A 26,426-nucleotide genomic window follows, 5' to 3' on the forward strand; every position below is an offset into this window, starting at 1 on the left:
TTTTAACAGCGCCTGTCAATGGATGGATGACATCATTGGCAAGCTGCTAACAGCTCAATGGACCTTCAGTGACGGACATTGGCTGAGCAACACAGCTCATTTCTCTATGCACAACAGGCGCTATTGGTCTTTTTTTTTTTTTTATCAAAATCTTTACATTCAACTTCTTTTCCACATCGACAGCCAGACATGGGATAAAATAAAAAGTGCATCACAATTTAGAGCGAGGGAGAGAGAAAATTGTCCAAAAGCATTTCAGTAATGTCCCATTAAACTCAATCAAACCTTTCTGGGTGAAATAGCTCAATTTTTCCAAATAATGGTAGAGATATAAGATTTTTTTTTAGGTTTATCCAGACTTTCTATCACAAACATCAAAGATACGCATTTAGACTCTAAAGTGAGCAATTCAATACATATTCTATTGCCGTTCGAAAATTGGCACAATGTTCAGATCCTCACAGAATGCATGGAGCACAATGCCAAGTTGTAATTTTCATAATTGACCCTTTGCTAAACTCCACCCCTTACTGTTGCTCGGTTAGACAAGCATTAGCATACGAACAACGTGATATTCAGTCAGATGTGTTTGTAAAGTGAAAAAATTTAATTAACATGATCCTCACATGGGCTGGAATTAAGTGTGACATTACAATGTGATTAAAACCTGAGAGGCAAACGCTTCCCACAGTCATCTGAAAAGAGAAAACCCTCATTTAAAAGCGATTACAAGTGATAAGGTGTAAGTGATAAAATCGCTTTCTAATGTTTCTACAACCAATTTACTGTGAACTCTAGTTACTGTCACCTCTACTGTGACCTGAATCCATGAGTCACTTTTCCATGTGACCGTCTGAAAAGTGCAAAACCCAAAACCCTTTTGCTCATTTTATATTATGAAAAATACTCAATAACTTCACTGTAACACACTGTACTGTCACCAAATTCAGTTCATACATCACTGCTCTCCTGCTGGTTATAGGTACTACAACACTTAAAGTAGCACATAAAGGCCTTTACACAAATGATGTTGGTACACAGCTTACATACAACAGCTTTTGCATGATAATAGCTTACTGAATTTGATGGTATTACAATTTATTTAATATTTTTTTACTAATAACAGTGAAGTTACTGATTTTATTTAATAATTAATAATCATAAAAGTTATGCTTTTTTTTTTTAATCAAACTAAGTGTTGTAGTACCTATAACCAGCAGGAGAGCAGTGATGTATGAACTAAATTTGGTGACAGTACAGTGTGTTACAGTGAAGTTATTGAGTATTTTTCATAATATAAAATGAGCAAAAGGGTTTTGGGTTTTGCACTTTTCAGACGGTCCCTTCAGACTTGTCTCTCTGCCGTCTGCTCATAGAGATCAATTTATTATAAAGTACATTTGAGGAAAATTGGGTTGTTGTAGCTCGTTGTCTAGGTTGCTATGATTGGAAATAGCTGCATTTGTGTTTTAACAACGTTTAGCTCACGAGTTATTGATCCGGGAAGATCGAATCTGTGAATATGTTGCCAACTTCACTGAACTCCTTGAGTTAAGCACTGACTGCATTTCTTTATATTTGAGTCCAACAAGTTCAAACTCTATGAGCCGTGCATTATTTGTGTGCATTATTAACGTATGGAGCTGACTGAAACACTACTGCCAGCCAGCGGGACATTAAAGAGCAAGTGTTTGTCCAGCTCACAACAAGGGAACGCAAATATCTTTGCGAGGGAACACAAAGTTTCTCAGGGGAACACAAAAGTTTCTCGGGGGAACGCAAAAGATTTGAAAAAAAAAAAAAAATGTCCTCCCTTCCCAATTTTCCTTCCACCACCACGTCCCTTTAGCGGCTCCGTAGATAATTAATGTGGTTCAGATAACATAATATTTTGAGTTTCTGTTGATTAAACCAATCGCCTTCATTGTATTAACTCAAATTTTTAATTTCAATGAACTCAAATTTTTAAGGCAACCAGGTAACTTACTTTTTTAAGTTAAAACAACAATTCTTTTTTAAAGTGTAAGATGGGTCAGAAAAGGCGGGACTTAAAGGGATAGTTCACCCAAAAATGAAAATTCTGTCACCCTCAAGTTGTTCCAAACCTGTATGAATTTATTTCTTCTGACATTTTGAAGAATATGTGTAACCAAATATAGGAGTCGAACAACTTGACGGTGAGTAAATGATGACAGAATTTTTATTTTTGGGTGAACTATCCATTTAAGACCCATTCACACCAAGAACAATAACTATAAAGATAACTATTAGCATCTATACCAGCAGATGATATCGTTCTGTTTACTATAAGCGCATGCTGTAGTTTTGTCGTCCGCCGCTTTAAATGCTCGAGCTCTTAAAAGCAGGATGGATTCTGATTGGCTGTCAATGTTTTTATCGTTCATCAGTTGGATAAAATCGTTCTGAAAGTGATTCCAACAATATCATTTCTCTGTGCTGTTATTGCTAGTTGAAGTGTGATTATTCTTTTACATTTAGAACAATTTTTAGAACTATATCTTTATCGTTATAGTGTAACGTTTCAAAGACGCAATTGCTAGCGTCGGGCTGTTATTTGTTGAGGCAGTGATATATTTGTCATGCACAGAATCTGGCAGATAGGAAAGTGCTATCTGACACCACAAGCATTTTATCTACTTTGAGACATGGTTTATTCTGCAAAGGCTATTAGTTCAGTAGGAATTTGCGGGGTTAGTGTTGTCGCCAATAAATCATTTCGATGGAGGCGATGGAGGATGGCTGCACTTTAATCTGGCACTCCCCTGAGTTTTCATTAATGCCCTCCCCAGAGGTCCAAGGGACAACATGACCCGACTGTCCGAGACGGAGCAGTGTGGAACTGGCAAATTGGCTGATATTTTGCCAAAAAAGTGATGACAAAAAGCCTGGCCTCTCTTCTGATAGCCAGCAGAGCGCTTTAACTCACAATGACAAGTGGACAAACACAGTGGAATGGCTGACACCCAAATCTTTTAGCTTGCGTTTCATTCAGACCATCGCTGCCTTTTCCACAGCATGAAAAAATAATGAGCAGAGAAGAATAAAGTTGACATGTTTTGGATCTGTCATAACAAAATGTATCCGCTGCTTGCAAACAATTTGGCTCTGTTTACACCTTAAATTAGGGTCCATCTTTCTTTGTGTGATGACAAAAAGAAAAAGAAAGAAAATTGGCACTCCCATTTTCCTAAATTTACTTTTAGTAATAAGGTTTCATTAATACGTTTTAATGTAACCTCTCAGTTATTTTACTTAAGCACCTCCATCCCATATGGAAAATAATTTAAAATATATTAACACACACAGATACAGTTTACTTATATTTCTTAATGTTTTTGCCCATTTGATGGATGAAACTTTCATTCTAGCTTGATTGTCAGGAGGTATCCAGCAGAACGCCAGATGACATTGAAACTGTAGCTATAATATTACTCTACAGTTTGAGTATTGGCCAACATCTGTCAATGCTAATTTCTGATGATACCCCTGAAAGAAAAACATCTAGGAAGCATTTAATTTTTTTATGATCCCGGGGAACGTCCTGGCAGATGTTGCACAGTGAGAGATGAACCGTTTCAAGCTTTCTGGTGTGTAAACAATAGGACAGCTGGGGGAAAATAACATTAGTGATGTAAGCCATCACAGAGAAAACCTCACCTCAGCTCTTCTCAGATGATATAAATCAGCAAAACTTCTTCCCACTGTTGCTTGCATCATTACAACAAAGCAGATGCACAGCAGGGGCCGTGTTGTTGTTGTAAAAAGCCTAATAATCAGATCAGTGTGGGCATATAACACTTACTTTATCACACCATTAGAGATACAACAGGAATGTCAAGATGATCAGGGACAACAGCATCTTGTCCTCAGGCTTGCATTTTCTCATTTCACATGCAAACAAGACAGCGAGACATGGCAATGCATGAATACGTTCACACAGTCCACACGTTTCCACAGAGACATCACTATTCCTGAGAGAGCTTCAGTCAGACTCATAAATCTAAATGTCTTGTATTCATCAGTGATGAGGGTAGTTATTCTTGCTCCTCCAGTGAAGATGGCAGGCGCGGTGTCCTCGCTCTCCAGACATTTATGACGATCTGTATGCACATGCCGCTTCCAGTTAAGAGCACATTACGTGAGTAATAGTTTGATAAATTGCTCTTGTCATGTCACGCTCGCGCTGCACCATGAGCCACTGGCACACTCTGTGGTAGTTTCTGGAGCCACATCAAGCTCCTACTGTTTTTGGACACCTGGGGATTATGGGAAATGAACTGATTCATAATGTGAACACTGCTTGAGATAAATTCCTGCTGCAAAACAAGATAATGCGATTAAATTTTGCGTGTTACATAACTATGTTTACAACTTAGTAATACCCAATTAATCATTTGAATTATATGCAAAAGAAACATTATGTGGAAGAATTATGTGGAACTGTTTCTAGACGCTCTTAAAAATAAAGGTTCTTTATTGGCATTGAGGGATCCATGAAGAAGCTTTAACATCTGGAAACGTTCCATGGCACAAAAGGTTCTTTATTTTGGAAAATGGTTCTTCGGATTATTAAAAATGTTCTTCAGGCTAAGAAAAACATGGTTCTTTTAAGGACCGTTCACTGAAAGGTTCTTTGAGGAACTAAAAATTTTGTTTCTATGGCATTGCTGCAAAAATGCTTTTTGGAACCATTATTTTAAAGAATGTAGTTGAAAAACATTCTTTAGATGATTAAAATGTTCTTCACACACACACACACACACACACACACACAAAAATGTTATTTTAAAGATCAAAACTTTGAGCCTTAAGGCTCAAATAAGGCTGCATAAAAGACTGACTAAATGATGCCCGCTCTGACTTACTTCAGCCCCTAGTATTAAAGTATACAGTTATAATTGCTGTGTAAATGCAGTGTGGTTGTGAGCAGCGTTATACAGTCTGTGTATAGACACCTAAATGCCTAAATTTCAGAAGCACTTCTGTGCCACCTTTGCAGTGTAAATTTGGCATAAGAATTGTTCACACAAAACAGTCCTTCTATGGCATCACTGCGAAAACCCCATTATTTTTAAGAGTGTACCCTTTCTACTTGAAACACGAGCATTGCTATTTGCCTGCATTATTTGTACCTGGTTGCCTGGTTATAATGCTATTTGATGAATTGTTGCTGCCATGTTCACTAAAATGTGCACAAATAGTCCATGCTTTCTGCTGGCGCTAACATCAGATAGTGCTTTTGTGAGTGGGTCATTGAAGAATAAGGTTTTTAAAAGTGTAAAAAAAAAACATAATGGAGCTATAATTAATTTTGAAGTTTTATTAAGTGTTAACAATGAGATTATGTGGTTTTTATAATCAATTAACACTGCTTTTGTCATTTTTTTACAATATGGACAAAATTTGTCACCAAAAAAGTCATTCGGTTTAACCAAAATTTCGGTTTTACCGAATGATGATATTTTCAAACAATGCTAACAGGCTGATATCTAGCTAGCTGGCAAAAGGACAATCAAACATATTATATTTAGTACAAGTTTTTAAAATATTACAACATTTTCCATGTTTTATAGCGGTTGTACCGAATGACCTGATGTTTCGGGACATGCGTATGAACAAGTGAAAACATGAATTTTTCAATAGTTAAGAGAGAGTGAGTTACTTTGCTTCATGACCATGTGGTCCTTTGCAGACGTCTGAATGATGTCACATCCTGTCACATGATACTGACCGCATGACTTGATCCAAAATGGACCTATTGGTTACTCCGAATGACGTCAATGAAATTCATTTTTCCGTTCATTCTTTCTCATAACAAAGCAACGACTTCTACACATAATTTTAACACCATTTTGCACTATGTTGATATATGATGTTATAAAATCATGCCAAAATAAAAAATATATACATTTATTACATTTTAAGATATTTTAATCACAAATGAAATGGCTGTATTGGCCTTTGGACGGTTAAACCGAATGACCTTTTGACACTTCAGAATCTTTAAAATACCTTTATATGTATAAAAATATAATTAAAACCTTTTGGATTCAATAAAAGAGATCTAGTTGTACTACCTTACATAATTTGGATCTTTGTTTTTTATCATTATTAAGGCCTTTGGACAGAAAAAATGACTCGTCACATCCATATAAGAAGTGTGTTTGCACTGAAATCATTATATACAGAGCAGACAACACATGGTTGAACTGTTTTGCATGCAATTTTTGAATAAAAAGCACATTTTTACATCGAAATACTGCCTGCAAAAGAGTTTAGCATTGAATCTTTTTGTTAGCGAATTCGCCCCCAGTGTTTCCAAACATTTGCTTTGACCGTTTCTGCGGCAGTACTGTGTTAGTGTGTTAGAGAGCTTGTCTATACCTTTTACCATAATCTTGTGTGGAAACATCCATTCATATTTAGAGGGAGAATGATCAAAGGAAGGCAGGAAATAACAGAAGGCAGGAGATTTGTTTGATGATTACATCTGCGCTGTCTTCCTGTACTGCTCTGTATCTCTCGTGGCACATCTCCACACACTGCAAATAACTGAAGCCGAGGAGGAAACATGACAGAATGTTTGTGCTGTGAATCTGCACTTATGGATGGCATATACAGCTATTATACAGTTACTTACATAAAATATCACAATTATGATGAAAATATGTCCAAGTTAATTTTAATGCTCAAAAAAATTTAAGGCTAATTCAAGACTTGTGTATTTGAATTGCATAGAAAATTCCCATTCATTTGGATTAGACAGTTTTAATATAAACAAAATACTAATCAACTTATTTGATGCATATTATACATAAATGAAATGGGTAAGATTTCTGCATTTAAAAAAAGTTATGACATAATTTATTATTAACCATTTGGATCTATTTGATTTTATTAAGGCTACTGTAAATAATCATATTTTTCAAATTGCTTAGAATCAGCTTCATTTAAGCTTATTCAGTTAAAACATATGAACATGGTTCAAATGCTAGCTGTGGAACAAGCAATATTCAATTAGTTGAAATGTATGAGATTGAAAGAAATTTGATTTATTGATGGTAAATATCCTGGTATTGTTTATTTAAAACAGAAATCTTTGTTACATGTTTCATTTATGACAAATCACTTTAAGTTTATTCATTTATGTTAAAATGTCTAATCCATATAAATGCAATTCAACTACATACATACTTTTCTGAGTGAAAATGCTAATTTAAAAAAGAGCTTTCCCATTATAATCAATGATATCAATATAATCATTATAATTAATGAAGCCTCTTGTGGCGTATTGTTTTGTTAGCCACCACAGGTGATCATACACAGACAAAACAATTAGAATCAGGTGGAATAAATTAATGGTTCATCTTCCATTCCAGATTATGGAAAAATTATTGTTTTGTCCATTACATGCATGTTCATTTTGAATGCTATTATTTGTATGCCAGACTATCCACATGCAGAGAGTAATTTGATGATATAAATGAAGTTTTATTTATTTTTTGTAACAGGCGTGTTGAGTCCAGCTTGAGTTTACAGTTCACTGACTGTTTATATGGAGCTGTTTGTGTAATTATGAAAGGGTTTATTATAACAGCAGGATGACTGTCAGTAGGCCCCACTGGCTCCTTCTAAAAACAGCTGCAAAGATCAGTCTAATAATCTCTCAAATCTCTGCACTGTGTTTTCAGGATCGTAGCAAGCAGTGAAGCGATTTCAGAGATGTTCACAGGAATATGGAAACAGCACATTCTTCAGTGCAAATGAGACACTGGCCCTGTCCCAAATGGCACACTTCATGTGCACTTTTGGTCTTGTGGACTTACAATGGCCGCTGCGTGCGCGTGTCCGTTAAGTCCACAAGACCGTAGGGTATCCCATTAGTCATTTAAGCTTAAAGAAGGGTGCTCGTGAGCGCCCCCTTTGCGGCTGCTATGCGCCCTCGATGTGCACTTCTGCTGAGCCCGCAAGACTGTGAGCTACGCAGAGGACTTTACCCAGCAGTCAGAGTGGCATTACGTTGTGAAAGTGCGGACTCAGAGGAAGACCGTGAGGGTTTAGGGTGCCATTTTGGACAGGGCCACTGTTGTGTAGTTTCTTGGCTGATAAATACATTTTTTTTAATGATATTCTTGACACTGTTGTCAGTTGTCACGCCGTAACCGGACTTAAGGCGATCAGAGCAACACTTAGACACCTCTTACAGCATTGCATAGTGTGCATACGTGTGTGAGCTTTACCTACTCAGACATCAAGGGACATTTCTTCACGGCTGCTCAAGGTCATAGAAAAGTGCTTTTTTTCAGTTGTGCTGTCACTTTAGTCAGGCTCCAGCTTTCATCTTTCCGGTTGAAAGCAGCTGCAGCTAGAGATGTGAGGGCACATATTCACCGCGAGCCTCCCCACAACCACGGCGTCGTCTTTACTGTCACAATCCTCCCGTGCAGATCCACCACGGGATTCTGAAGCATGTCCCTCAAACTGACTTCATGCTTGATTTGGATGTTTTTCTTGTTTTTCACGACTTACAGTTAGCCATCTTTGTGCTTAGCTTTTGATATCCGTCAAATACAAGAAATAGGAAGAGGCAAAGATTTGAAAAGTGGATTTTTATTACATTTTACATGTAGTTTTTATTCAAATTTTGTTTAGTGTTATCTAATATTCAAATAACAGTTACTATCTAATATTTACTTTTATTTTCATTTATTTTAGCTACTTTTCACATGCCTTTTATGTTTAGATTTAATAGTTTCATATTTTTTTAATATATGAAAATCCACCAGGAAAAAAAAAAAAAAAAAACATTTATATGATTTATATTTACACTACTGTTCAAACGTTTGGGGTCAAAAAGAATTTTTAATGTTTTTGAAAGAAGTCTCTTATGCTCAACAGGGCTTCATTTATTTAAGGAAAAACAGAAAATAAAAACAGTTAAATATTTTTGTAATTTAAGAATAAACATAATTAATTCCCGTGTTGGCGAAGCTGAATTTTCAGCAGGCATTCAGTCTTCAGTGTCACATGATCTTTTATTATAATATGCTGATTTGATGCTCAAGAAACTTTCTTCATCAATGTTGAAAACTTTTGTGCTGCTTAATATTTTTGTGGAATCTGATAGTGGTGTAACGGACCCTGTAGAGAATCTTACAGATACTTTCAGTAAGTTGTATTTAGATTCAGAGGAGGAAGAAAGAGAGAGTGGTGAGCATATTGTTAAACCTGACGACTTACCATTACCCCCTCCGCCACTTTCATGAAGATGAACTGCAATTTGACAATGATGAAAATGCCAAACGCATGTGTATCGAAGAGCATCTTGTTGATCTTGAGCACAGAGTCAGTGAACTTGTCACAGAAACAATGAGCACAAAGTTAAAAGCATGTGAAGACAGGATTAACTACTGTTTACAGAGAGAGCTGGATCGTGTTAAACAGCAATGTTATTCCAGAGTTGATGAACTGAGTCAGAGCATTGTGGATTGTTTAAAGTGGCGAGATAGACAGCTAGAGCAACAATTCAAAGCTATTAAACCCATCATGTCCACTCCCATGTATTCTAGCACTGCTGCTTCTCATAAGATGTCTCAAACACCATCCAAGATTGCTTCAGTTCCACAAGACGCCACAAAGCAAATAACATATCTTTCTTCATCATCTCCTTTACCTACTGTTAAACTTGAACTGCCTACTTTTAGTAATGTTGATTCAGAAGACCCCATTGATTTCATTGATTGTTTTGAAGAGTACAATGTATTGAGACCTCTGCATCATGAAGAGTTGTTAGCAGCGCTATCTGTGAGTCTTAAGAGTACAGCTAAGAGCTGGTGGAGAGCAGAGAAGCAAAATATTAGAGATTGGCCCTCATTCAAAGAGAAGTTCTTTTTTTTCGTTTTTGAATGAAGACCACAAAGAAGTTGCTGCTCAGAAGTTGGCGGTTAACGAAAGTACAAGAGACTTTGATTTTAACTACAGAGCGATGTCACTAAAGATTAACCCTATAATGTCTGAAAATGAGCTAGTGCAAGCAACATTGAGAAACTGCAATCCTCGATTGGCTGTTTGAGGGGAACAGCAAAAACAATTGATCTGGTTCATCTTGGCACACAAATAGAGAAGGACTGGGCAGAGAGCAAGAGAAGATGGAGTCAAGGAAAAGATGAGGAGCAGAAGAAGAAATCTTCAGGTGGAAAAGGTCAACCGAATCGCCTCATGCTCATGGATCCCACTTTTAGCTCTCAATGTAACAATGTACTGCAAGCTCCTATCATTTTAAATCACTCATACTTCAATGCTGCAATTGATACAGGAAGCACACATTTTCTTTGCTGCAGCAAAAAGTATGGCAGAGATTGAGGAAGAAGGATGAGCAGTTGACCAGAAGTGCTCAAACATTCATGCTCGCTAATGGCCAGAATCAGAAAACTCAGGGTAAAGTACTCTGGGAATGTGAAATATACGGAGTGAAACGTGAGGTCACATTTTATGTGATGGACGATGAAAACTTAGCTGTTCCTGTCATCTTGGGACTGGATTTCCTTAAAGAAGCCAAACTAACTATCGATTTTAATGTTTCACGTATATACTTGCCTGATGCTAACTCCAATCACCCTATGTGTTTTAATGAAATGCACGAGCACGCTGCTGTCCAATTTTATGCTGCATAAGGAGAAGATGAAGTGATTCACGATGAAGAAATGTTGAAGCTGATCGAGCAAGCAGTGGAAAACTCACATGCTTCAACCGAGGTAAAGAATATATTGAAAGCGATTGGCCTTTAGTATGTGCCCATAGGCTAGGTTGTACGAGCTTCATTAAGCACGAGATTAAAACAATTGATGAACTTCCTTTAAGAAAGAGACCATACAGAGTTTCTAAGACTAAAAATGATTTTATTGAAGAATAGATTAAGGAGTTGCTTCAACTAAAAATCATTAAACCTTCTACGTCTCCGTGGGCTTCACCTGTGGTGGTCGTAGATAAAAAAAAGTTGGAGGATCCCGGTTATGCATTGATTACCTTGGTCTTAACGCAAAAACTCACCTCAACGCATATCCGATGCCTCAAATCACGGATATTCTTGATTCTCTCCAAGGGGCAAAGGTGTTCAGCACGTTGGACTTAAAGAGCCGATACTGGCAAGTTGAAATGGATCCTGCAAATATGGAAAAGACTATATGAATTCTTTTGTCTTCCCTTTGGCCTTAAAAACGCTGCAACAAGTTCTCAGAGAGCATAAGAACAAATGTTGCATGGTCTATATCGATGACATTATTGTCTACTCTCCTGACATCAAAACACACCTGCACCATCTCAAACAAGTGTTTCATAGTCTGCACAAGGCCGGTCTCACTCTGAACCTCATGAAGTGTAAGTTCATCTGTTCTTTACTTACTACTTAGGCCATACCATCACAGCAGATGGAGTCAAGATGAATTCAGACAAGGTGGATGCAATCAGAACATACCCATCTCCCAAGTCCTTAAAAGAAGTACAACGATTTCTAGGTCTTGCGGCTTGGTACCATCATTTTATTCCTGACTTCTCCACTAAAACGACACCCTTACACGCATTGAAGAGGAAAGAAGTGGAAGTGGACAAACGAGTGCCAACGTTCATTTGACCTCATCAAAGATGAACACACCACCTAAGCGTGGTTTAATTCTGTCACTTGTGATCTGCCATTGGACTTGTCACAAATCGCTGACAAACAGAAAAAAGACCCAGAGTGCCAAGAGATCATGGTTAAAGCCAAGAGCCAGAAAACCACAGATCTTAAGAGAATGCACTACTCCAAAGAAGGCCAAAGATTTCAAATTGTAGTCCCTGCTAAATTAAAGGAAGTAATGTTAACTTATACACATGACAGGCCCCTGAGTGGACACTTGGGTAAATTTAAAACTCTGATGCGACTTTTAGAATTTGCTTATTGACCATCAATACGTACTGATGTATGGCAGCACTGCAAAAAGTGTGAGAAATGTCAACAGCATAGGCCCACTAACTTAAAACCTGCGGGCGGTCTACAAAGTGTGCCCATAGTCGAGCCTGGAGAAAGGCTACAGGTGCATCTCAATAAATTAGAATGTCGTGGAAAAGTTCATTTATTTCAATAATTCAACTCAAATTGTGCAACTCGTGTATTAAATAAATTCAATGCACACAGACTGAAGTACTTTAAGTCTTTGGTTCTTTTAATTGTGATGATTTTGGCTCACATTTAACAAAAACCCACCAATTCACGATCTCAATAAATTAGAATACTTCATAAGATCAATAAAAAAAAAAAGGTTATTTTAAACAGAAATGTCAGGCTTCTGAAAAGTATGTTCATTTCTATGCACTCAATACTTAGTTGGGCCTCCTTTTGCATGAATTACTGCATCAATGCGGCGTGGCATGGAGGCGATCAGCCCAAACCCAGTATTTATACCCTGAGAACGGTCATTTAATAGAACTTGAAATTAAATATTCTAATAATTTGAGATACTGATTTTTTTTTTCAATTATTTTGATGAGCAGCAAGCTGTAATCATCAAAATGAAAACAAAAAAGTCTGGAAATATTTTACTTTATGTCTAATAAATCTAGAATATATTTAAGTTTTACTTTTTGAATTAAATTACAGAAAAAAAAAAAAAAAAAAAAAAAACTTTCATGATATTCTAATTTATTGAGGTGCACCTGTGTGCTTGTCATGGACATCATGGACCATTTCCATAAAGCACCCGCCAGAATGAGTATCTTCTGGTTATAGTGGACTATTTCACTAAATGGGTTGAGGTTTTCCCCATGAGAGCTGCTATGAATTCTCATAGAGATTTTCACAAGATGGGGAACACCAGCCTTCATCGTGTCTGACAGAGGTACACAATTCACCTCAAACCTCCTGGACTAAGTATGTAAGCAGTGGCAAGTAACACAAAAACCATCTTCAGCATACCATCCTCAGTCAAACCTCACTGAACGGGTCAATCGGAATTTAAAATTTATGATTGCCACGTACATCGAACAAAACCACCGTACCTGGGATCAGTGGATATGTGAGTTCAGATTTGAACTAGTTTGTTGTCATATATATATATATATATATATATATATATATATATATATATATATATATATATTATAAATGGCGGTGATAAAACACAGTTTTATTCAGCAAGGATGCATTAAATTTATCAAAAGTGACAATAAAAACATTTATACAGTTACAATATATTTCTATTTCAAACAAATGATGTTCTTTTGAACTTTCTATCCATAGAGGGTATGTATGTATGTATTTATGTATGTATGTATGTATGCATGTAGGTAACGGAGGCCAGCTAGTAGTCACTATACAAGCAAACCTCACTCCTCTGATCTCAAGAGATGCTCTAGCGACTGATGGTAGGGATTGCAGCCTTTAGCATCCTTGTTAGAGCGTCCGACTCCCACGCCGGAGACCCAGGTTCGAGGCCTGCGCAGATATATATATAGACACACACATATACACACATTTTGGTTGACTACCTACTGTGTGTGTGTGTGTGTATATATATATATATATATAATATTTCTGGCTTTTCCATGTTAGTGACAAAGAGTGACAAGAAAACAGTGTCAGTGAATGGAGAGGATACTTGAGATGAAATATGCTAGCTATGACAATAGCTTTAGCAATAAAAAGGTGTTGTGTTCCAAAGATGTTTAAAATGTCATTTCCGTCACTGTCATTTCCACCTCAGAATGCTATTAAACACAACACATAATTTGAGATGTAATGGAAATTACATTTTGCAAATATTGGAGATTTATTACAAAAATGACAGTATTCATTTATGTTCATTCTCGCAGATGTTGCTGCAAGAGAGTTTAATATGCTGCACAATTTTCTAATGTGTCAGGCAATATTTGTTTTCCTGAATAATGGCTTTGTGTGATTTTTGAGTTTGTTCCCAACATCGTAAATTTAGTGTGAAATGTTTCTCACAGCATGAGAAAACCTTGCTCTTTTCAATGCAACACCTGAAATCCAGACACTTCTCACACTGAATTAATTTGCTCTCACTAAATTCCAGAACGTTGAACTGTCATAATCAGTGAACATTTTTATAGTACATTTGTTTTCTTCCTACCTTAACATGGAGATAAACCTGTTCTGTCCAAGTCATTCACTTATAATTTGATTCTGCCTGTCTGCATGACTCCTTTCTCTTGCCTCATTAAACTGAGAATGGTGGTCCTTAAAATCCCAGAATTGCTAACAAAAGCGTTTTATTTTTGCAGTAATGTTTTGCCTGGCAGCTAAAAAAAAATACAGTCAAATTCTTAAAAATGATTTCAATCTTTTGCGACATACAAATGAGAAACAAGAAAACAGCAGCAAATGATTTCTTTAAAACCAAGGCTACCCTGGAACTGGTGAAAGATTTCATTCCTTGATCCAATTTACAGTCTGAGGGGTGTTTGCTAGGGTGTTAAGCTCAGAGAAACAGTTATTACTTTCTGTAATATAGTCTACAATGTTACAATTGAGTTTTCTCTTTTCTTTCTTCTGTCTGCTGTTACCATCTTCAATATTGTATTGCTAGACACATCACATCCTATGGAGGCATATGGAGCTTATACCACAAAATTACCTCATCATCACGCAGAGCTGAAGCACGACCTATACAATGTTCTTCCATTGAATGCATGCAGTTTTGTTTTTTACCACTAGAGGGCCAAAAGTTGTAAATTAAAGTTGTTGCAGTGTGTAAATTTTAGCGACATCTAGCGGTGAGGTTGTGAATTGCTCAGTCCACCGCTCACCCCTCCCTTTCGAAGCACATAGAGAAGCTACGGTGGCCAACACCGGACAAAGATGTCGACGTCTGAGACAGGAAAGAGTAGCCAGTCAACCAATGAGGTTTCTTCTTACTTCTAACAAAGAACGGTCTCTGCTTCTAATAAACCAGACAACTACTACTACTACTACTACTACTGCTACTACTTCTTCTTCATGTGTATTCAGTGTAGTGATGATGCAAGCTGCCTCTAAAAACACCAATGAAGTAGAACAACAACAACATAGTGACGAAACGCACTCTGTAGAGCAGTTTGTCCGTTTAGGGCTACTGTAGAAACATGCCGGTGCAAAATGGCAACTTAACATGTAAGCGGACCCACGGTGTATGTATAGAAATGGCTCATTCTAAGATATTAAAAGCATAACAGTTCATTATGTAAGGTCTGTATACACCACTTAAAACATAGTTATGTATATTATATTGCATTTCTGTAAATAGATTCTCCTAAAATGTACAAACTACACCTTTAAGGAAACATTTTTCTTGTGTGTATTCTTCTTTTTCTCATGACCAATTTGTTTCAGTATTTTGAAATTAATGCAAGCATTAATACAATTTGAAAGCTATGGTGGATTTTGGTGTTTAAAACATTTTAAGGCTGTGTTCACACTCGCCATGTTTGGTTCGATTAAAACGAACCCTGGTGTAATTGCTCTGTTAGTGTGGTTTATTTGAACAAGTGTGAATGCTGCCATCCGAACCCTGGTGCGCACCAAACAAGCGGACTGAGACCCATCTTTTCAGCGGTCTGCTTGTTGGGTTCGGATGGCAGTGATCACACTTATTCACACTTCCAAACGAACTCTGGTGTGGTTCAAATGATATATGAAGGCTACATGGACCAAAGACATGTAAACGAACCAAAAACAGGAAGATGAGACTCTAAAAAGGACAGAATGCTCAAGCATACCATCACAAGCCCATCGCAGTTTGCAGAAGTAATGATTATGAATGCATCAGGGGAAAACAGCGAGGAGATTGCTTTAACATTTTAATAATTAATTGATAAACTAGTGTTTTCGGTATTTTCGGCTGCAGTGATGAAGTCGATATTGCTGACTCGTCATCTCTGCAGTAGTTGACGTGCCTATAAGCACATTTTGATACGGATTAGGCTACACAACCTGAGAATGTTTGTTTTCCATTTGAACTGGTCCATTTAAAAGTACACATTACACTTTCTATAGATATATTTTTCATGTCTGTGAGACAAGAATACATGGAGTTTTTTGGCGCGCTCAAGTTCACAGAGAGAAAAGCACAACATTTTGTTGTTATTGTGAGTACACATAAATAAAAGTAGACTCTTCACAGATTCAAAAGACGTAATACTCTTATCTGTATGACCAAAAATGACAGAGTATTTTAAGTGCAAGTGATCGCGCCGGCGCCTCCATGTTAGCTGTCATGCAGTAAGCGCGTTACTATTCAGCTTTCACACTCCGCACAAACACTTGAACAGCCCACATTTTTCTAGGTTAACGTTAAAGCAAGCGGCCATGTAAAGTTGCTTGTACTTACAGTTTCAGATGATAAGCCATATTTTGATGAATGATAGGCGAGCGTTTGGATGTCCTGCTGCCCGATGTACTGTAATTACATCATAGACCAGCTGTTAACGATCTGTCCATCACAGACTTCACCACTTCCTGTAGATTTTTTTCCCCTGCGACTAAGCAACTAAAATTTCTCTTATCATCAGCTAACTTAATTAATAGTCGACTATTATAGGGGCCAGCCTTATTTTTTTTTTCTTTGCCATATGGGCTTGTTAAACTAGTTAAGAAGTCTGATAGGGACACCAACATGCTAGAAACCAGCCTCCAAAATGCTTGTAATGTCTTCACTTTGCTTCTCTTCTCTGCCTGTCTTTCTGTCTCTCTCTTTATCTGTTTTATTTTTTCCCTCTCAATCTTTACCTTTTTGGTAGGCTCTAAGGTGGTCCCAAGGCATGATGGATTCCCACACGGCTGATCAATAAAGTCCCAGGCATCAGACAGCTGAGGAGATAAGCCTCTGAGATGAGGTCACAGCGCCCTGGCCAACTTTATCTTGCTTGTCTCCGTCAGCAAACAGGCAGGTCAATGCTCACCACTGGGCAGCTTTTACGTCGGTACCTGCAAACGCCCTCAATATTGTGCAATTTTCAAACATCTGACTTTGAGTGCCACTATTGATTTGTGTGTGTGTGTGTGTGTGTGTGTGTGTGTGTGGATGTACCTGTGACACAACAGATGTGAGATCGCCAGGGGAAACACTGCATCTGGTCTATCATGGAGGCCGTACACATGCGCCATGCGTTCGATAGTCCCAATGAGCCGTAAAATGTAAAACTGACTAATTAGAAACATTAGCGCTCACAAGGGAAGCGATAATTACAGATATAGAGTTGAGTCTTTAAAGAAGACCGATTTCCACACCTCTCAAGTGCTACAGGCTACAAATGATTCACTCCAGTAGACTGGCAATTCTTTCTGTGTTGCACTGCAATTAAGTTCGCCTCACTGCGGACTCTCGGAGCCAGGAGTGTGTGCTAACAATAGGCACACACAACCCTATGGAAACCCACCACAGTTGAGTACAAATATGATTCATATCATATATGAATAATCTGATAATATTGAGACACTTTCTCATTATGATGACTTAGCATCTCATCCCCTTGGAATTATAAGGTTCTATCTGACATTTTTGTCAAAATTGAGTTATTCACATATTCATATTCTGTGACAACTTATTTACATTATGTGATGTTTCTTTTTTCTTTTTTTTTTTAAGCTGTGTACATTTTGGTACTTTTTTTTAGAAAACAAAAAGGTTCTATCTACAAAGTCGAAATCGCATAAAAACGCTAAATCAGTGAAGAGAAGACTAAATAATTTCACACAACGCGATGTTTATTAGAAACCTCATGATCGACTATTTTATTTATGATCTTGTCAATGACAGCAGCCCAGATTCCAGGGAATTACAGTCTTTTTGTGTGTTTTTCTGTATCTGTTGCTGAGGAGTTTCAGTTAGACACCACGTTAGCCAGCAGCGCTATTAAGAGGATAGGTCCAGGTTTTGTAGTCTATTTGCTTATTTCCAGTCACGTCATTGTCATACGAGGGAAAGTTATGTATATATTAGGTTATGTTTTAACCTTGATCCATCCTCTGTACTTGAATTGAGCTGTATAGCTATAAAGCTCTGCCCTATGGCATACTGGATTAAAGTGTGTTCTAGAGATGAATGTTAAATTTTACACTGTTGGTAAAAACTGAATTGTTGCATAATTGAAGTAATTTAAATATTTTAAATGTGAGATATTTTTAATTATATATAGTCAGTGAAACATTTTTCAACGTTTATTAAACATTGTTAAACACCTTTGATGAAGCATTGTCTGTTTTCTTGCAGTTTTTTAGTCTTAAAATGTCTTAAATTTTTACAATATTAAGCCTTAAAGGTCAAATAGTCAGTAATTTAATTGACAGGGTCTTAATTACAACAGTAAACGTTAGCATGTTATTTCAGCCATACTGATGTCTAGAGAGAAAGCCATTTACCTGCCCCACTTTCTGTGGAAGAAAGTCCTGCTCAGATGTGTTACAGCAGCTGCTTTCTGTCTAAACAAGAGGAAAATTAAACTTAAATGGTTCCTGCAATAATGTGTTAAATCACCCATCATATTCCTACCTTCATTTAACATCTGCACTGGTCAAAAGATTTAGCACTGCCTTTTATGCTTAACTTGAACAAGAAAAAAATATTCATTTAGAATATAAAATAAATGTCATAAAAACCATTAAATTTAACTTTCTCATTCTTGTCAACACATTGTTGCAACACTAATTTTATGTTTTAAAACAAATTATAAGCAAACTGTTTGTGTTTCTTGAAAATGATTGCTTCAATTAATTTTTTGGCAGATAGAAACTTAATTTCAGATAGAAAATAATTCCAAGCAAAACGTGTTTTATTAGAATTAGAAGGTTCTATCTGCGTTTGACCCGTTCCTAAAATCCCCATTTACAGATTTGAGAGGATTTTGATATTGTATATTTAGAATACATTTAGGGTCCCTGTCATTTTCATATTTGAAAGAAAGTTGTTCCCCATATAGTTTTTGCTATATGAAATGCAAAATCTTTGAAGCTCAATATCTCAAAACTGCTCAGAACGCAGATAGAACCTTATAATTCCAAGGGGGCGATCTAATAATAATGAGAAACTTATAATAATGACATATCATCTTATAAATATCATACATTTTATCATAACTATCATAATGACTGTTTTTTGTCCTCGATATTTACATAACTCATAATTATGAGAATGTTTCTCATAATGAGGCAGTGAGTCCAAATCATGAGATTTATTTCTCTATATTGACATTTTTACTTATGAGAAAGTTTCTTATTATGAGATAGTGGGTCATAATTATAAGATTTTTTTTCTCAATATTAACATATTTACTCATTATGAGAAACTTTCCCGTAATAATGACCTAAAATCACATAATAATTAAAAACTTTCTCATCATTCTCATAATTATGAGATATTAAGTCATTATGACTTTCTCATCATGAGTTTTTTTTTCTCAATGCATTTACTCATGATTTTAAGAATGTTTTTGAGATTTGTTCTCAGTATTGACATATTTACTCTTAATTATGCAAAAGTTTCTCATGAGTCGTAATTATGAGTTTTTGGTAACACAGTGCCGTAGTTACACGTTAATACATGTACTTACTATAGTAATAACAGTAAATTATGCATAATTACAAGTAACTAACCCTAAACCAAACCCTAACTGTAACTCTATAGTAAGTACATGTAGTTCATTAATAGTACTCAGTACTTATTTGAGTAATTACATGCATAACTACGGCACTGTAAAATAAAGTGTAACCAAGTTTTTTTTTTAATCAATAATGAGAACTAAATCATAATTATGAGAAATTTTGACTTAGAGAATCACATTTTTAACTCACCTCTGGCAGAAACGGGCTTCTGTACGAACCCAGCAGCCTCAAATTTTAGAACTTGTTCATTGAAGACTGAAATAAATGATGTGTTCGATTCAAATGTGTTGTTATATTCAATTATTTGCCAGACTGCCTCAGTATGGCAAGATTGTTCAGGCATGTGCAAAGTCCTCTCACATTGTGATGTTTTAATTGGGGGGCTGGCACAGCCGATACAAGACTGCCAAGCATTAAAGCAATTGCAGCTTACAAATACAATAAGTTACACTTTATATAATTGCCTGATGTGGTCCAACAGCCGGCAGAAGGACGAAAGGAATGTGTAATTAAATTCTGTTTATAGCATTGTGATTTTTGTGAATAATTGCAGCGCACAGGAAGGGAATACACGGTAAAATGTGTCACCTGAGGACATGGAGGCTGTAAAACATTAATACTTGCAATTAAGCTAGATCTCTGTGTCAGGCTAATCATCTGTTAAGACACCCAGTGTCAGGACAGGACAGAATAACATCCAGCACGCTACTAAATATGTCAGCAGTCGGGCTGAATATTGCTGCTTGGTTTGGCCACAGAGACGAAGTCAATTATGGCACAGCACATCTCATATCTGAATGCACATGGGGGTTTGTGGGAAATGTGCTTGAAATGTTAATATGGCAGTTAAGAGCAAAAAAACAAAAGTGACCTCTTTTTATTCACTCATTCTTGTCTCATCAGTGTTCTAGAGTCAGTGCTGATGTCTGATGCCTCTGTCTGTTAAAGACGAATAGCTTGGCTCTGGTTCAGGCTCTGACGCAAGGGTTGAAATGATGTACATGTACCACTGAGCTTTCATTTTAGCGTTCATTTTTCATGTATTTGTAAATAAAATAAACAGTACCATTAAAAAATCTGGGGTCAGTAAGATTTTGGGGGAAAAAAAAGTTTATTCAGCAAAGACGCATTCAACTGATTAAAGGGCACCTATAATGCCCCTTTCACAAGATGTAATATAAGTCTCTGGTGTCCCCAGAATGTGTCTGTGAAGTTTCAGCTCAAAATACCCCACAGATCATTTATTATAGCTTGTCAAATTTGCCCCTATTTGGGTGTGAGCAAAAACACACAGTTTTTGTGTGTCCCTTTAAATGCAAATGAGCTGCTGCTCCCGTCCCCTTTCCAGAAGAGGGCGGAGCTTTAACAGCTCAACAACAACAAAGCTGGAGAATCTCACGCAGCCAAAATGAGGATTGTCAGTAACGGTGTTCAGCCTTACATTGTTCAAACCGGAGTCGACACTGATGGAGAGACTCAGGAAGAAGTTACAACTTTTAGACGTTTCTGAATGGTTAGTGGATAAATTTATGTAGTTGCTGTGGAGTTGATTCAACTCATCCACTAGCATGTGCTGTCATGTTAATCTTTTGTGCAAATCCAGCATTGAATTGACCCTCGTTTGTGAAGCAGTCCGGCGTAAAATGACAGCATGGTAACAACATGGCCTCGCCCCCTTTGTTGCGTGTTCTTGGGGGTAGGGTTTATGTAAATTCATTTTGAAGAAGCTCATTGTAGTCCCTACCAGCCGTTTGTTGTAGTCCTTAATCAGAGAATTCTTTAAAAGAAAATATCTCCCTTTACATTGAACTTTGAGCGTCGTAACTTTGCAGATGTTGTTTATGCTCAAACAGCAACATTACACACTAACTAAAGTTACAAAAGTGAAATCATAATCAACCACCCCTTTAAAAGTTACAGTAAAGACTTATAGGCCCGGTTTCACAGACAGGGCTGAGATTAAGCCAGGATTAGGCCTTAGTTCAATTAGAGCATTTAAGTGGCTTTTATAAATGTGCCTTAAACCCGGAACACACCAAGCTGACGCTGACGAACTAGTGGCGACGAAAGCAGACTGTGGGGTTGGCTCACGTCAGCAGCGTCTGGGTCCAAAGTTGCCCTGACACACCAAACCGACGCTCAACACCCGACGGCCAAGTAGCACGTCCGTTCTGTGTCTGCGTAAGAAGAAATGCCTTTCCGTACTAGCAGGTGGCAGTAGCTGAACAGCCAATCAGAATGATCAGATGGCCCGACTGACCGACGAGCTCCGACACTGATCCAACATGTCAAATCGGCCGAAAAAAAGCCGACGAGGACCAACTTCAGCCGACGGTGCGGAACACGTTGAGAAAACTTAGTCAGTCGACGAACAAAAACTGCCCGACGGCCGACCGTCGGCTTGGTGTATTCCTGGGCTTCAGAAACATTACTCGTGTGCATCTTGGGACAAAACAATGGACTTGTGTACTTACATTATCCCATATGTTTCCACAGTAACAGCAATACAGCATTTTCTCCATCATACAATATATTTTAAAATTAATTGCATGCTATTTAGCATTAAAAGTCATCTGGTTTTTATTAATATGATATTCTAATATTGATCTAGCTTACTGCACTGTGCAACAAAGCCGAAGCATGGACTCTACAAGAGCCTTGAAGGTGTCCTGTGGTATCTGGACATTAGCAGCAGATCCTTCAAGTCCTGTATTGCGATGTGGAGCTGCCGCGGATTGAACTTGTTGGTCCAGCACATTCCACAGATGCTCAATTGGATTGAGATCTGGGGAATTTGGAGGCCCAGGCAACACTATGATCATTATCATGTTCCTCAAACCATTCCTGAACAATGGTGTTAAGTGTGACAGGCTGTATTATCCAGCTGAAAAAGGCCACCTCCACCAGGAAACACCATTGTCATGAAGAGGTGTACCTGGTCCACATGAATGGCTGTATCCAGGGTTTTCCAGCAGAACACTGCACAGAGTATCACACTCCTTCCACTGGAAGCCTTTCTGTTTCAGAGATACTCTGACCCAGTCGCCTTGCCATAACAATTTGGCCCTTATCAAAGTCGCTCAGATCTTGATTCCTGCCCATTTCTTCTGCATCCAACATGTTGTTTACAAGAACTGACTGTTTATTTACCATCTATTCTATCCAGACCTTAAATGTGTCCTTGTTAGTTGATGATCAACGATATTCACTTCACCTGTGTCTGGTCATCATGTTTTAACACATCAGTGTATATACTATATATATATATATATATATATATATATATATATATATATAAGAAATATATTTTTTATACTATATAGGCCTAGTAAAGAAGTAGGCATATTTGGACAAAGGGCTTGTGTTTGTTCTACTTCCTCCAGCATTAGCACAGCATAAACTCTAGTTTGTAAACACCCTTATAACTGTGTAAAATAAGCAAATATTGCCTCATAAAGGCTAAAGAAAGGGGTGCACTTAATAATATTTACAATGAAATTTAAAAGTAGGCAGATTTCTGGCCTCACCACTAAAATAGAGAGATATTTTTGTTTCTGTGATTCACATGAAAGCAAATTACTTCTGAGTGCGCTGTGGTGAGGTCACTATCTGAATGGCAGACCATTAAAATGCAGTCAATGGGTACTTTGCTTGATTTCTCAGCACTGATTATTCCCACAGACGATCTGGAGTCAGCTAAATGCTGTTTGTCTTCAGCTTCGGTATCTGCTCACTCGTCCTTCGGAGGTTGAACTTCCATTTGGAAGAAGCACAGCCTTATGTCATGCAAGTAGTTAAAGACAGTGGTTAAAAAACTTCATTTAAATAAAATTCTCTCAGCAATTCTAGTTTAAATTCACAGGTTTTCAGTGTCATTTCTCTTTCCATTTTCTCACCAAAAGATATAGCCAACTCAAAATAACTACTTTTAGTGGCCGATGTCACACGTACCAATTAAGAATGGAAGGGGTGACAGATGAAATGACTCTTCACTCTGATCTCTGTCCTGTAAAGCTTGCTGAAATAAGATTGGCAGCATGTTGCAAATTGTAATTTGTGGAGTAACTTTACCTTGGGAATGTGAATGACTCTCGTTTCTGTTAAAGTGACCTTGGAATTAAAATGGACAATTCTTTTTCTTTTTTTTTTTTTCATGGACTATTGCAATATGTATTATAAATTATTCATCTGTGCACATCATTCTTTATTAAAATGAATATTCCCTTGTAATCTTTAATCAAAATAACTTCCCTGTGGGATATATGTCACAATAGGGAAGAAAAGACTATCACAACTTCTTTTTCATTCTTCCAAAGGCAAGTGTAACTCCTCTGGTTCTACTCATACTGCTCCGAGCAGGATTCAAACCGGCATGGGAGGCATGGGAGGCTGGCATGCTAAGAAGGATGCTAAAGGCCGCAGCCTCTAGTGTACCTCTTGAGGCCAGGGGAGTGAGGTTTACTCACACAGCTCCTACTACTGTAGCTGGCCTCCATTACACAAGCCTTCAAGGTTAGCAAAAAATAAATAAATAAACTCCATAATGCAGCGGTACGCAGGTTTTTTTTTTTTTTTTTTTAAGGATGGAGGAGGAGAGGCTCCACTATGTTGAATAAACTTTTGTGGGAAAACAACTTATCATTTAATGAATTGACAGCCTGGCTGTTAAGGGTTAGTTCACCCATAAAGGAAAATAATGTAATTAATTACTCACCCTCATGTCGTTCCACACCTGTAAGACCTTCATTCATCTTCAGAACACAAATTAAGATATTTTTGATGAAATCCGATGGCTCAGTGAGGCCTGCATAACCAGGATTGTCACTGAACTTCTCAAGATCCAAAAAGGTACTAAAAACATAAAGCAACAAGAATACTTTTTGTGCGCCAAAAAAAAAAAAAAAAAAAAAAAAAAACTTTTCAACAATATCTAGTGATGGGCGATTTCAAAACACTGCTTCATGAAGCTTCAAAGCTTTATGAATCTTTTGTTTTGAATCAGTGGTTCAGAGCGCCAAAATCACGTGATTTCAGTAAACGAGGCTTTGTTTACGCTATCCGAACCACTGATTCGAAACAAAAAATACGTAAAGCTTCATGAAGCAGTGTTTTGAAATCATTAGAATTACTAGATATTGTTGAATAAAGTCGTTATTTTGTTTTTTTGGCGCACAAAAAGTATTCTTGTCGCTTTATAATATTAGGATAGAACCACTGTAGTCACATGATCTGTTTTAAATATGTCTTCAGTAACATTGCTGGCTATGCAGGCCTCACTGATCCATCAGATTTCGTCAAAAATATCTTAATTTGCATTCTGAAGATGAACGAAGGTCTTACAGGTGTGGAACGACATGAGGGTGAGTAATAAATGACATTATTTTCATTTTTGGGTGAACTAACCATTTTGTTTACACATTTAGAGGTAAAACATTGGAGTTTACACCTTTTATAAAAGGTCACGGACAATTTTGTGATGGGTATGATTCCGTTTATGGCAATTCTGCAAACTATGCAGAGGTGTAAAGTACTTGAGTAAACGTAATTAGTTACTGTACTTGTAGTTGTACTGAGTATCAAAGATATTGGCAACTTTTACTCTCTACTTGACTACATTTTTGAGCAAGTAAATGTACTTTTTACTCCACTACATTTGTGATGAGTAATGCAATTACAACTTACATTTTTTATGGCAGCTAACTTTTTCTGCAGCAGTTTGTTTCTGATATAAAGAAACGATATCACCATCTAAGGGCACTGAAGGTACTATATCTTGTGCATTTTGCCTTTATTCACCCAAAACTTGTCAACAAGGACACTTTACGTGAATGTGAGTGCATTAGCAGGTAGTTGCTGATCGCAGGTGTTTGATTTATTAGATGAGGAAATGACTGCAGCTGGTGATGAGGCTCAAACCAGCACATACAGTAGACTTTGACTATTTAATTTTACTGAACATTGTTTTATTTATCCGCTATATTGACAAGACCGTTTTGAAGGATATTGGTTTACTTATGATCTTTCTGTGCACTTGAGCTGTAGACGTTTAAAAGATTGTGGCGACCTTGATTTATTGCAATATTGAGGTGTTCAGTTTTTTTTTTTTTTTTTTAGAAAATAAACTTGATTTCTCATCTTAAAAATCAATTGTTTCTTATTTTCACTGGCAGTCTCTCAGGACTAGTGCATCTCTGAGCCTACATTCAGCATGAGTAAAATACTTAAGTACTGTTAAAATCAGATACTTTAAGACCTTTACTCAAGTCGTATTGGAATTGGTTACTTGTAGTGGAGTCATTTTCGATGTAAGGTATCAGTACTTTTACTCAAGTATGGTTTTCAGGTACTTTTTACTTTTTTTTTTTAAACTTTTTTACACCTCTGATTAACTGTTGTACAACCCTGACAGAAATTCAATAATGTCAGTGCTGTAATGTGATTGGTTATAGGCATACATGATTCAAATTGACTGTAACACTTTCTCCAATGGTACAGCCATGGACCTTGGTATACAAGATCATCGTTGATTCTTCTACCAATGCGAATGGAAGACCACACTTAAATACTTCTCTGAACGGCGACACAACACTGTTACAGAATCTAAAATGTGAAACATACAGCTTGACCGGTGTAGTCTGATTACAAAATGAGTCTGATTCTTTTCAGTGAATCAAAAACAGTGCAACCAGTGTGACTGATTTAGAACAAAGGACTCTTATGAGTCTTTGAATCAAAACAAATGATTCTAATGAGTCGATTCTTTTTATTGACTCAA

Source organism: Ctenopharyngodon idella, chromosome 15 (assembly GCF_019924925.1).
Source record: "Ctenopharyngodon idella isolate HZGC_01 chromosome 15, HZGC01, whole genome shotgun sequence".
NCBI lineage: Eukaryota > Metazoa > Chordata > Actinopteri > Cypriniformes > Xenocyprididae > Ctenopharyngodon > Ctenopharyngodon idella.